This window comes from Aedes aegypti, chromosome 2, assembly GCF_002204515.2.
Source record: "Aedes aegypti strain LVP_AGWG chromosome 2, AaegL5.0 Primary Assembly, whole genome shotgun sequence".
Lineage (NCBI taxonomy): Eukaryota > Metazoa > Arthropoda > Insecta > Diptera > Culicidae > Aedes > Aedes aegypti.
In genome coordinates this window covers 459,370,715-459,384,371 of record NC_035108.1, presented here as the reverse complement: position 1 = coordinate 459,384,371, position 13,657 = coordinate 459,370,715, and the positions used below count along the sequence as shown (strand labels likewise).

The 13,657-nt window shown below is 35.6% G+C and overlaps 1 protein-coding gene across 8 annotated transcripts in view; it reads right to left on the bottom strand.

Moving 5' to 3' along the window:
• The window catches only part of LOC5565906 (rho guanine nucleotide exchange factor 7), a 74,755-nt gene that overhangs the window by 25,244 nt on the left and 35,854 nt on the right, over positions 1-13,657 (bottom strand). Inside the window, exon 1 of one of the 8 annotated variants that reach the window (XM_021848148.1) lies at positions 10,948-12,501. The exons of 6 other annotated variants lie outside the window; for them this stretch is intronic. The gene's annotated coding sequence lies outside the window, so the exon portion shown is untranslated. Of the gene's footprint in view, positions 1-2,637; positions 2,868-10,947; positions 12,502-13,657 lie in introns of those variants that run through there. One more of the 8 variants, XM_021848149.1, reaches the window with a different exon arrangement.

The following is a 13,657-nucleotide window of genomic DNA, read 5'->3' as shown; positions in this document are numbered from 1 at the left end:
GTACAGTGGTAATGAATCCGATTCCTAATCCAGAGGTCCCGCGTTCGAGACTCGCTGGAACCTTTTTTTTATTTCATCCAAAATTTGGTGGCATCATATATCTGATCGCAGAAAGTCTGAAAAAGTCGTGCCAAGTACGCATATAGCCTCCACTTTGGTATATAGCCTTTTCATGCATTCTATACGATTGAATTGATTCATATAGAATGATGTATAACAAAAGTTATACCAACCAAAATGTTGACTGGGTTATTTCGGATAAGGAACAAAATAGCACATTTTCACGGAATTCGGTAACCCACTAGATCGGTTTTTCATGGAATGGCTGAAATGTTACGCTAGAAGTGATATTTATTTACTTAAGTGTGATTTCGATGATGACGAGTACGGGGCTTAAACTGGCAGTTCCGAAACAATGGTCCTAAATAAAAGCTTTGGATAGTAAAATAGAAAACTCGTAGACTCTGAAAGCGTAGTGACTCAATCGATGCTCTTACAGACTTAAATTATTATTGGAAAAAATCATGAACAAGCCATAAGAAAATCGAGACATAGATATAAGCAGGATCACCAGAGATCACTTAAACGATTCTCGGTGTCCAAATTCAAATAAAAGTATTGAAAGAGTAGTAGCAGAATATCGACAATATTTTCAATACAGATTCTTGTTTCCCATTAAATGGAGGGTCGTACTGAACAGTACAGGAGTTGCTGCTCAGCTTAGTATTCTATGAGCAGTCACAAAAATATTAAATAAGAAATGTTTTGCCAATTGATCATTTTTTCTTGTTTAATCACGAAGATATTCTATGCCCTGAAAATATTCAACCGAAGAGATTTTTCACTGGCCGGTATTTGAACCCGCAAATACTATACTGAAGAGTCATGCATGCAATGCTTTGCGTTCCCTGAGTAGAATTAAAGGAAGAATGGAAAAAATCTTAACCTGAACTCATTGCATACAGAGCTTCAGACCATAGCGAACAGCGAATTGGATTATATGTTGACGCAAATGGTGAATGTAGTAAAAGTGACTGGTCGCTAAGCTAATAATGCCGGTTTTTAAGTCAATGGGCGAAGTGCACTTGACTGACGTTTGTCTCGTGGATTGATGATTTACCAATGAAAATGAAGCAAGCAGTAATCAAAAGTTACCGCCTTCGTATAGCAGTATCACTCTCGTTACTTTCGACCAAATAATTCGATCGTCTTCTAGAAGTTTCTATCATAGTTGGATAATGATACTTTGATTGTTTCACGTAATCAAATCCTCTGAGCAGAATCTCAATAAAGAGATACTTTGATGGTATCAGTTGAAATAGTATCGAAAGCACATCAGCTTTGGGTGTAAAAGTTGAACAACATTCAATCTAATTAACTAATTATTTGCATCCAACATCCAGATAGAAGTCCACAAATTGGGGGCGCCACTGCCAAACATAAAACCTGCTTATCATTGAATCCAGGCAAACCCGTTTCACTTCCAAAGCGTCCGCTCTATTCCACTATGTAGAGCACGGTTTTGAAGTTAGTATAAAAGATAAACCAACGGTACTGTTAAATGTCTATTAAACAATTACCGTGTAAGGTGAAGCATGAATTGAGAGTAGTTTGGTGTTGTGATTTCGTAGCTGAGAATTCGTCATGGCAGCTGAAAACATCTATTTGATTCTTGGGATAGTGAGTTGTGTGATTTTGACCCAAGCAGAAACGCCTTTGGAAACGGTTAGAAAAACAGAGGAGCACGATGTCCGAGTAATTCGGCGGACGATGCAGAATCTTGCAACAATACCAGGGTAAAATATGTAGTTATCAATAGTGTTTTGAAACATAGTTCAATGATTTTCTTAATAATTCAGGGTACGGTTCGTTGATTACGGTCCTGATGGCGCAGAAGGGTACAAGTATCATCTAACATCAGCGGATAACAGGGAATATGTAATACACACCACAGGTAACATTTTTCTTGAATTTTGAAACAAACTTTGTTTTGCTCATGGAAATGTTTTGTGATACACCAGGTCCAATCCCAGCACCAATCATAGAAAGTATCAAAGGAACAAAGGAGAATCAAGATGTTAACCTACTGACGCGATTGATTTCATCTACGAAAATCAAATCGATGGAGAGCATTGAACGGAAAGACTTAACACTGTAACATAAAAATTAATTAGTGAATAAACGAATGAGAATATTTTTAAATAGTGTCACCTTATACACGAAGATTCATCTATTTGCGAATCGATTTTCAAATTCCCAAGACTTGTAACATGAATCTGTTGAATTTAAATTAAACTTGAAACACGATTGCTTTCGACATTAATCTCAAGCCAATATAAATAAATCATTACTCAATACTATACAGCAGTAAACACAAGTCTAGAAATTATTTGAAACTCATTTCTCTACTTGCCGTTTATATTGCCGAATATAAATCAGCAAACCGTGCCAATTTCTAACCCCGAAACATGTTTTACATTGACTTTCGCACGCATCGCGTCGTAAACTCACATGACCTTCTAAACTACTTTTTTCCGTTTATGCCACAGAGAGGAAAACCTTCACGACACAAACATCCATCCCAAACCGAAACCAAGCAATACACTTCTAGGAAAAAAAAAATCCAACGACACTTACACTTTCGGTTTCAGTGTCACTTCCGTTGGCCACTCGCTAGCCATTACATTTCACTCCTAGCAGCCGTTAACGGTCACTTGACTGGTCTGCTCAAATCGTAAAAAGAAATATATCAAGTGGGCGTCGAACCTCACACCACACCGCACCGCAATGCGCGCCGTGTTTTCCGAACGGTGGGATTTTCCTTCGATCTGTGCAGCAAGACGCCTTCCCGGCAACTGAGGCGAATGTCCACGAGAACGACGACAACGCTACCGGGTGGGCAATTTTCCAGCACCCATTTTCCTTCGGCGGTAAATGGCAGTCTAGGGTTGGAGGGCGGTTTCCGGGCAGATGTCCGTTAACAGCTCGAAAAGTGTCCTGACTTCAGACAGAAGCTAGAAAAGCGAACTGTACACTGAAAAATACAGGACTGATTGCGACTAAGTGTCTCAAAATAGGAGACTAAGAGAGCTCATGTATGAGAAAAGAGAGTGAACAATAAACAAAAAGAAACCAAACAGGTTCCAATAAATACTTTAAAATTTTAAAATTGTAAAATTAATATTAAAATGTTTTCACGGAATATATATTTCGTTCAAAATAAGGATTGTGTCGAACTATGTTTGGAAAATTCCATGTCCTATAAGTGTGGCTGTGGCTATAGTTTTAATTTAAAACCTTCAGTGCCATTGTCATATCAGACAACGATTCAGATTTATTGTAGAGTGTGAATTCTTACAAAATAAACCAGTTCCTCCCCAAATTACGCCATCCGTGTGTCAAAAATGTGGAACAATAGAGACATTCATGCAATGAGTACAAACTGTTTTAACTCGTCAAGAATTTAAAAAAATCAACGTACCTTCCTATCGCGGTATCGATTTCAAAAATAACAAACCATTGATGAAAGACTTATTTATTTATTCATCAATCATTTGTAGACTACATAGTTACATAATTTCTTAAGTTCTAAGATTCTTAGTGTGTTGAAATGTGATTTCATTTTAGTCCGGGGCATACTTAATTAATTTCACAGTGCTAATTGTAAACAGATATCATTTGATATAGAGGACTCAATTTGGCGTATTTTGTACGATAACGATCTAAAGTGAACAATTTTCTGTGACGCAATTTTCGATTAGGAGCATAACAACTTTCCCTTCGCTCGGAGATGAACCAGCCTAGGGCTGAAAATCTCCTTAATAAAGCTATAATAATAATAATTTCCCTTCGCTGTTTCAAAGTCTGAATGTTTATCAACATGCACGATGTTATATGATGGAAGAGGAAATATTGTCCATCTTAATTTGTGGAGTGCGTATAGTAAAAACTGCATTTGAAACGACTCTATTCGTTCTTCATGTGATTTCCAATATGGGGACCAGACAACACTACAATACTCTAATATAGATCTCACATAAGCATCGTAAAGGGAGTGAATGTACAAGAGTCTTGAAAATAAAATCCGAAACGTTTTAAAAAGTTAAGCATATTGCCCTCTTTATGAGTTATTGTGTTGTAATGTTCAACGAACGTTATTTTGGAATCCAAAACTACTCACAGATCTCTAATTTTATCACATTTTTTAACATTGCGGTTTCCTAACCTTATTGTTAAATTCGGGGTGTTTCATTTTCTGCTATAAGTTATTAGATTACATTTTTTAACATTCAACTAAAATAAACTTTCAAAACACCAGGTATTAAATAGAAGTATTTCATTATGGGATGATTCAAAATCGTCATCTGATTTCTAAAAACAATTTCATGTCATCTGGATATATAACAATCCCTATTTTTTTTTAAGAATAAAAGATACGTCGTTAACATATAAAATAAAAAGGAGTGGTCCTAAGTGGGAGCCTTGAGGAACACCCGATGTGACTTGAATTGATTTAGATGTTTTGTCATTAAATCTTACTATTTGCTGCCGGCAAATTAAACATGACTCGATCCATTTGAGAAGCTTTATCTGGATACCTATTTTACCCATTTTGAAAATTAAGCATAGCATAGCATAGACTGACTGTACATTTCAATGGTTGCTACTCCGTGATTGATCGGAACTGGTAATAATTGCACTGCGATCCAAATGAATAAGGGATGGGAGTTTCCGCTTACTCTCGGAGTGTAATTTTAGCAGATCTAATATTATTGATCAATAACGACGACGGCCAAGTCCTTACAGTCAGTTGGCATGGGAAGGGGTTGTAAGGGTGTAATGATTGTTGCTTCTAGAGACCGAGAATACCTCTGCATCTCCACAATAACTACGGGAAGGCAGTTTATTAGTGGAGAAGGAAAAGATCTGGGAGTCACCTTTGGTCGGTGATGCGATCCATGAATAAGGAGGAAAAATACGACTTGTACTTAAAGCTAGTTTTTATTTTTGTCTCGAAAAGTTTTTGTTAGAAGATTAAAAATGAACGTCAACATCTATAATGTCGAACTATTCAAACGAAGTTTTTATTAATGGCGAAAAGAGAAAAATATATGCATATATTTTTAAACCATACATAGTTTGTTTGAAAATTATTGCTGTTTGCGTTTGACGTGCAAATCTTGTTCAAATGCGTTCCAAATGCGGTAACACAAACTAATCGAAGGACTCTTGGCAATCGCGATAAATATCACCGCCAACCTAGCAATGAAAATCTATCTTTGACTTCGCCTTCCTTGTGAAAAATCTTCCCGCATTTGATATTTGCATTTCAAACGCACACAGCAATACATAAAAGTATTGCTGTGCTTTTATGTCTCAAGAAGAAAAGTCTTTGGAAGAAGTTTTAAAAAAATAACAATATGTATACTAGAACTATACAAAATAGGTATTAATGCCGACACTTGTAGTGACGAACCACACAAAGTTTGATTGAATATTACATAAAAGTAACGCTTTCATGAAAAAATATGTTATCATAAGCATGAAACGAGCTCACCAGTTGGTAATCCATCCTCGACTGAACACGAATATCTTTTCGCACTCACATAGCGCGCAAAACTTCTCGGCGCCCCAAAAACGAATCGTCTTGCTTGGGCTTTCTGAAGCACTGCCCAGCAAAATGCGCGAAACGAAAACCAAACTCCCGGCGTCCCCTATTTTACCCAGTTTGAAAATTAACATTGAAAAGTCAAATCTATCAAATGCTTTACTGGAATCAGTGTAAAGAGCCTCTATGTGGTTAACTTTATCCATTGCCATCAAGGAATAATCAACAAACTGCAGGAGGTTTGTGGTAGTTGAACGGCCTATAATGAAGCCATGTTGTGAATTAGTTATTCTATGTTTTATTTGACAAAAAATACATTTGTTAATAATTGATTCGAATAGTTTTGGAATACATGGAATCATGGCAATCCCACGATAGTTCATGATTTATCGTAAATACTGGTGAGATTCCATCTGGTCCTGATTCTTTTGTAGCATCTAAATAATTTAGACCTACCATATCTTGAACATGAATTTGATTTACTCCAACATCCCTTGAAATCTCTGGAAGGTCCAAAATCACGATCATTATCAGAGAAATTCGTGTAAGTACGAGTATACTACAAGACACTGAAGACGGCCTTACAACTTACCTAAAACACGAAAAATCTGTGAAATCTCAACCAATCATGTATGCACCATTATTTGCGTTTGAAAAAGCTATGAATTATTAAAATCAGTTGAAAAATGGCAAAGATATTAACAAAAATGATTTGCGAGTGACTCAGGTGAACCCATACTTTTGCACGATACATACATCATACTAAGGGATGAACTTAAACTTTTTTTTTTGTTTCATTAATTTTGAATAGTTTTCAGATTTTATCGCAAAAAATTCGTAAGTGCTCTTCGAAAAATATAAGATTGCGATTCTAATGGCAACTTGTTTTAAATTTTTGGTCGATGCTGAGAAAATTAGCTATGTTTTTTCAGTGTGTTTTTTTTTTTTAAATGTCACAAGTTCAAGTAAAAATTTAGTATACAAAATTCAAAACATGTTTTTGGAAAAATACATACAAAGTAAATATAACTCTTTACCTTTCGAATGCGGTTTAGAGAGTTTAAATTGGACGAATAATAACAGAGATTTGGACTGAACACTTTTGTATGTTTTTGAGGGGGTGAACCCAAACTTATGCACGGGAGTGTACATGATTGGAAATACAAACATAACTGACCATATTTTCCGGAAGTTCAGATAAATTTTTATGCATCCACCGGCATTCAATTCTCCATTGGCAACATGACCGAGCAAGTTACTGGAATTTGCCGTCGAATACTTCTTTACCATATTACATTTTGTACTGAAAGATGAACCACCATATTGGAAACTTAAAAATCTTTTTTGACAATTTTTCTATTTGTTGTATCCTGAATAGTGGCGAAATATATTTTTACGTCCTTTTTTATTTGTTGTCAACGATAAACAAAACTGAAGAGCGATGTATTTATACGTTTGACATATTTTTGAGATTATTGCTTATAACAATGGACAAGCCTAAAACTGCATTGAACTTAGAGTTATCGTTGTTTTAATTTCATAAATTTAGTTCGTCACAGTTCATCCAGAAATGTTTCTACAGATACCTCCGGGAAGTTTTGCAGATTTCTCCAAAGCTTTGTTCACAATATTTCTCTGACAAATCTTCCAAAAATTTCTTAGGATTTCCTCAATTGGGATTTCGATAAACATTAAACCATAATTTCAGATTTGGAACAGATATCGTTACATAGTTAACAAGCTTTTTTTTACAACACATGTTATAATTATGGATTATTATTATTACCAAATGTCCTCTACACTAAATATAATTGAAATAATTTCAATAAAAAAGTCATGTAAATCAATACACAATGGTCGGGCTCCATATAGAGGCGGCAAAAACTTGAAAGGATGATTCGAAGATTTTTATGTTCATCATCATTTTAAAATATACCTTATGTTTTATATTATTATGATCGTTGATTAAAATTGATCTATTTTTATTACTTTTGTGCCGTAAAATTGGCTGAAATAAAAATATTGAAAAATTTGATACAAATGTACAAAATACTTTTATCGAACCAAATATTTAGTTGATATTTAAGTACTATTCAATATCACACTTTAATAAATTTGATGATTTTCAACATAAAAAAAACAACTCTTATCGCGTCATTTTGACGCTATTTCAAAAAGCACACATCAAAAAGTATCCTTAGATCTCACAAAAAAAAGTTAATTTTTTTGCCGAAATTTGCTGGTTTTAAAATTGAAGCTATTTAAATTATTCAGTGTTTTGCTTATATTTTAACGATGTTTAAAATACTAAGCTCATTTAAAATATATGTATCCACTCTTCATACACACTTAGATACAACTCAATAATATACAAACAAAATTTGAGTTTTTAACCAATATAATAAAAACTAATAAAAATCACGGACCAAAAAAAGTTGCGTGATATGTGAATAGTTACTATTCAAACAATAAAACACCAAATAACATATTCAGAGTACATATCACTGATGCGACTTTTAGTAAAATACATGGTGAAGTCTAGTTTGCGACCCCCGCATGTATTATTCAAGGGACTTCGGATCTTTTGAGGACGTCTTAAATGGTTTCCTATTAACAAAATCTAAAACAATTATTAAAAAATCACTAAACGTACCTCTCGATAATATTCTGCTGGATTTTTCGGAAGAATCCCTGAAAACCCTTGGGCGCCACCTTACATAAATTAATGTAGGAATAATCGGAAAAATTACAGGAATGTACTGTGGCACCGGAACCCCAAATAGCCGTAGCGGTAAACGGCCAAGGTGAGGGTTGAATTTTATTTTGACTTCCAGTGGTATCTATATAAATAAAAATGGAGTGGTGTTTGTATGTCACGAAATAACTTCAGAACGGGACACCCGATTTGCACAATTCTTTCACTGTTGTCTTCTTGAAGGGCTCCGACGTGTTCGTGTGAAGAAAAAGTTTAGGGAAGTTGTGGGAAAGTTTGGTATAACGGGGGAGTACTAATATGTCATGTTGTGTGAGAGGTTCCATGACATTTTTCAACAGCCTACTTGATGGCAAGACGAAGTTTGCCGGGACCACTAGTTTTGTAATACTTTTCAAACAGTGGATAATACAATTATCAACTGGAAAATAAAGCTCTCATTTCGGTGAAAGTGCTCAAATGAACACTAAACTGAGAAGCAGGTTCTGCCCCAGTTGAGACATAACGAAAGAAAGAAGTATAATACTGATGCATATTGTGCTGTGTTGCCCTAACTGATTAACTGCTTGACATTACAATCGGCAAAGAAGGCTCTCAGTTAATAACTGTGGAAGTGCTCATAAGAACACTAATCTGAGAAGCAGGCTTTGTCCCAGTTGGGACGTAACGCCAGAAAGAAAAAGAACTCTTATGGAAATGGATAGAAAACTTATTGAGGTTTCCTCAAAGAATTTCTGTAGAATTTTCTGATATATTTCCTAAACAAATTTGTTCAATGAAAAAACGTTTGTTTACGTTATATCCCAATTGTTCTACCATTGTGCACCATTGATAAAACTCATATCCAGCATATACTGCTACGAAATTGTAGGAATAAGGATGGAAGTACCTTGATGAACGGACATGAGGTGAACGAAAAGTAAATGTAGCATAACGACGAACACTTGAATAGTACAGAGACAGAGGATACAGGTACATATGGTCACGATAGCGAAGGAAATGACTGTCGCATGGTACATAAAAGAAACCAACTTGCTCTCACATTTAAGAAAATTGAGAATGCTATCCACCAGCTCGAGAACAACAAGCCGGCTGGTTGGCCGCCTGACTGCACCGGCTGATAGGGCGGCATCCATTTATTACGTAACGACGCCCCCCACCCCTCCGTAACGCTTTTTGTATGGAAATTTTACAATTTTTGTATGAGTCGTAACGCTCGAGCCTACCCCTTCCCTCCCCCTTCGAGCGTTACGTAATTTGTGGATGCCGCCTAGTCATCTGGGAAACAAAACCACTACCGGAGAAGTGGAAGTAAGGAATGAAAAATCATGACCGAGCAGCTTTCCCGGAATGCTCACAAGACTAAAAAAAACAACGATAGACGATGTACAGAATTAGAGATAAAAATTTCAAGCGAACCCTAGAGTTTGTCCAAATTTAGCAAGGAACTTCGACAAGGTGACTTTCGTGCCTGCTGTTCAACTTCGCAACTTGAAGTTGTCATGTCTTACGTAAATCTGGGTTTAACAAATGAGGATTTCCAAAAGATCCAACCTGTTTGTTTGCTTCGCGGGCATCAGAAGCTCAACAAAATCTGTAATGGCTTCGATCTACAAGCCAAAATGTGCATTGATGAAAACAGGATCATCTTGTTAGCCATTTGAACAAGCATCAGGTGTTTGAAAGGTGGAAGTAACATTTCGTTCAACAACTAAACGACACTTGTTTGGATAGGTTAGGTAAACCTGACAAATTTGTCCGCACCAGCTAACAGTCAGAATATAGGATACCATGATACAGGTACTAGAAAAGCAGAAGAAATAGGTGAATGAAGGAGCGATAAATTTCTTCTGTTCTACGCGGTGTAATTTTGATAGTGATTAGGGCGGAGCAACATTATCTGTACCTTACTGTTAAGGTGAAGATAAATCGAAGCCAAACCTCAAATTTTCAAGAGCACGGATCTGGAGAACCGAACAACCGTTTGAGCTGAAAACTCAATCGATTGGTCACCACCAGCGAGTGACCAGTCGATTAAGTTTTCAGCTTAAACGGATGTTTGGTTCTCCAGATCCGTGCTCTTGAAAATGTAAGGTTTAGCTTCGATTCATCTTCATCTTAATCATTTATTATAATCGTTAAATGAACGTAGAAATGACATTGTCTCAAATTTGTAACCAGAGAGGGCGTTGTTGGTGCCCACCACCAAAATTGATATCTGCATAAGTAGAAATGTTTGTCATCAACACCTCTACGATTGAGGTCTTGAAGAACGAAAAAAAAAATCATACCCTAAGCCCTGTTAACAAGATTACATAGATCAATATTTTAGTCAGAATTATTTGAAATATACAATTATTGGTAAAAGAATAAATAAATAAAAATGGAAGTGGAATTGAGCTCAAATGGAACAATTTAAGATCAAGATAAAAAAGAGTTTCACTAAAACCGAAATCTTGAGAACCTAATAACCGTTTGTGCTGAATGTTTGCTCAATTAGTAACACGCGGTTGTAAACAATCGATCTAGTTTCCAGCGCAAAGCGATAATTGATTGTCTAGAATTGCTCTTCAAAATCTATTTTTATATGAAATTTTTCTAAGAATGAGAAAAGAAATAAACTTACTGTGCCGAAAACAGGGTCCACGTACCGTACACCTTCTTTCAAAACGTGTCTGAAAGCGCTTTGACGGCGACGACAACGAACGACGTCGTGCCCATTTGTTTATGCGTTCTCGGACTACTCAATAATTTTTCTCCCAAGCGTTTGCAACGAACGATCTCGTTTATTTATATCGATTATAATTATTAATTACGTGTGCAGCATAATATTCGCTTCGGTTCCGCTGCAATTCGCGAGTGCGTTTTCATCGTCTTCAAGCTCATTGAAACGATTAGAGTTTTCGTTTTTTTGTTAGTGGTTTCTGTGTCCGAATGTGGAGACGATCTCGACGACAACGACGATATGGTTTCGATTCCTATGCTAATTTGCTATACACGCTACTCTACGTTATTTCGTACAATCTTTGTGGAAACATTTCTAACAGCTGTGGCCAGGGTACATATTTCTCTCTAGTAGCTGAGTGCCTGAGCTGAATGGATGCTGCATGAGCGAGAAATATCTTCTGAGGGTACGTGTCTTCTTTAGGTACAGCGTGTGTGGCGTGTCTGGCGGTGTTGTCTTTTTTCGTTGTGTTTTATTTTTTATTACAAGGGAATGTTACTTCTATTCTAGGCCGTGCCGTGCCAGGACAGGTGTGGCATGTGCATGTCGATTTATTTCTGTGTAAGAAAAGCGCCTCCCAACCGGTGAGAGTTTTTGTGTGCTATATGAAATGAATGCCCATAGGTTTTTGTCCACGGAGGTGAATTTAATTTCGTAAGTAATTGCATCAATTCACTTCTAGAAGTGGGGTAAGTTCGACAGACATTTATAAATAATTCATATCTTGGATGTTTTATTGTACATAAATTGTCATGGAGTTCATTGGATCTATAGTCATGACCGTGGATTTTTTTTTTTTGCTGCCGGAAATTATAAGTATTTACCTATGTTAATTGAGCCTCTCTGAATGATTGTCAGACATTATAAAATATTCTTTATTGTATCCAAAATATTCTGGACTTAAGGACGTAAGGTCTACTGTAATAAAAGTAGTATGTTTCGCTATACTATGTTTGACAAATAATGAATCACATTGCTTAAGCGGTCGAGAAGTTTAACAGATTTTTCATAAGATTATATGCAATGTTCTGGAAACTGAACTGGAATTCAAAACAAACGATCTACAGTTATAATAGTTTTTGGTTATTTGATAGTATTATCAACGTTCAACCAAATTTAATCATGTTCAATGAGTTTATCTGAAGGATCTAGAGTAGACATAATGAAACAATCTGGGAAGTTGTACGTCATCCAAACAATCCTAAACCTTAGGACATACCATCTACAATCAAAACAGTAACCTTCTTCCGCAAAACGATAGGTAATCGATCCTCTTTCTTGATGTTTTGGAAAGTTCAACAAAAATAAAACTTTCTTACTTTCAACATCATCTCAGTTGTGCAAGAGTTAAAAATATAGGATCGATAGATCATATGATAAAAAACAATTAATTCTTTTACAATTTTCTGTTGATTTTTTTTCTATTTGGCGTTGAGTCCTAACTGACACAGAGCCTGCTTCTCAGCCTAATATACTTCTGAGCACTTCCACAGTAATTAATTGTGAGCCTTTTTGCCAATAGAACATTTTCGCATTTATTTATATTGTTGTAAACAGGACAAAACTTTATTCTCTAGGAAATTTTCCTTTATTAAATTAAGGAATTGAATTGATCGTTGCTTTATATAGCGAAAAAACTGTTTCTGTTGATTATATGCTTTGAAGTTCAGAACTGCCCAGATTGAAGACTTACTGATTGTTGTTGATGACATATTGTGATTTTGTCGAACAAAAAAGCTAATGTTGAACTTACATGAATACGGTAGAATACCGTTCATAATAATTTATAGCAAAAAATATGTTACATCTGTGGATCCTGTGTTATAAATTTCAAAACAATTTGAATAAAGCCAAATGTCCCAGATAGTCTCATAATGCTCGCTGAGCGACTTGAAGACATAATGATTATGATAACAAATTTACCATTACTTTGCAAAACGAGAAAAAAAATCAGCAGTTTTGTTTTTAGTAGTTTTGATAGAAATCTATTTTTTCACAGGATATAGACCGACAGGATCACAGGATTTTAGACCCATGATCTACTTTGTAAATTTTGAGTTCGAAAATTTTTGAGAAATAAGCCCAAATAAAGCTGTATTGAGCTCCTGCAAGGATCTCTGAAGAGACTTCTTGATCCTTGAGAAAACCTCCATTTTCTAGACCAATTGCTGAAAAAATCGACGATCAGCAGGAAAACTTCGGAAAAAATCTTCGATGAAAAGTGAAGCAATTCCTGGTGAAATTAACTCGAAAGGTTACTCTAGAAATTTTTGGATGAGTCTGCTGTAGTGGTATACTCTGGATCAGTGGCCGCATGCGATTGATTACCAAATATTACAAATTAGTGAAGAAAAGATGAAAATTCTATTTTTTTACAAAATGAAAAAAAAACGGGGAACGAACCTGAGTTTCAATATCAAAATATTTTGGTATCGCTCATTTCTTTAGTTATAAAAGCGAATTAATTTCGAATGTTTATAACAATTTATAATAATACATAAAGGCTTAAGAAATCTTTTGAAAAATTGCTGGAATATTCCTCAAAATAATCCCTCAAACAATTCCTGGGAGTAACAAGCGATGGGGATGATTTTTTAAGCAATCCCTGTAA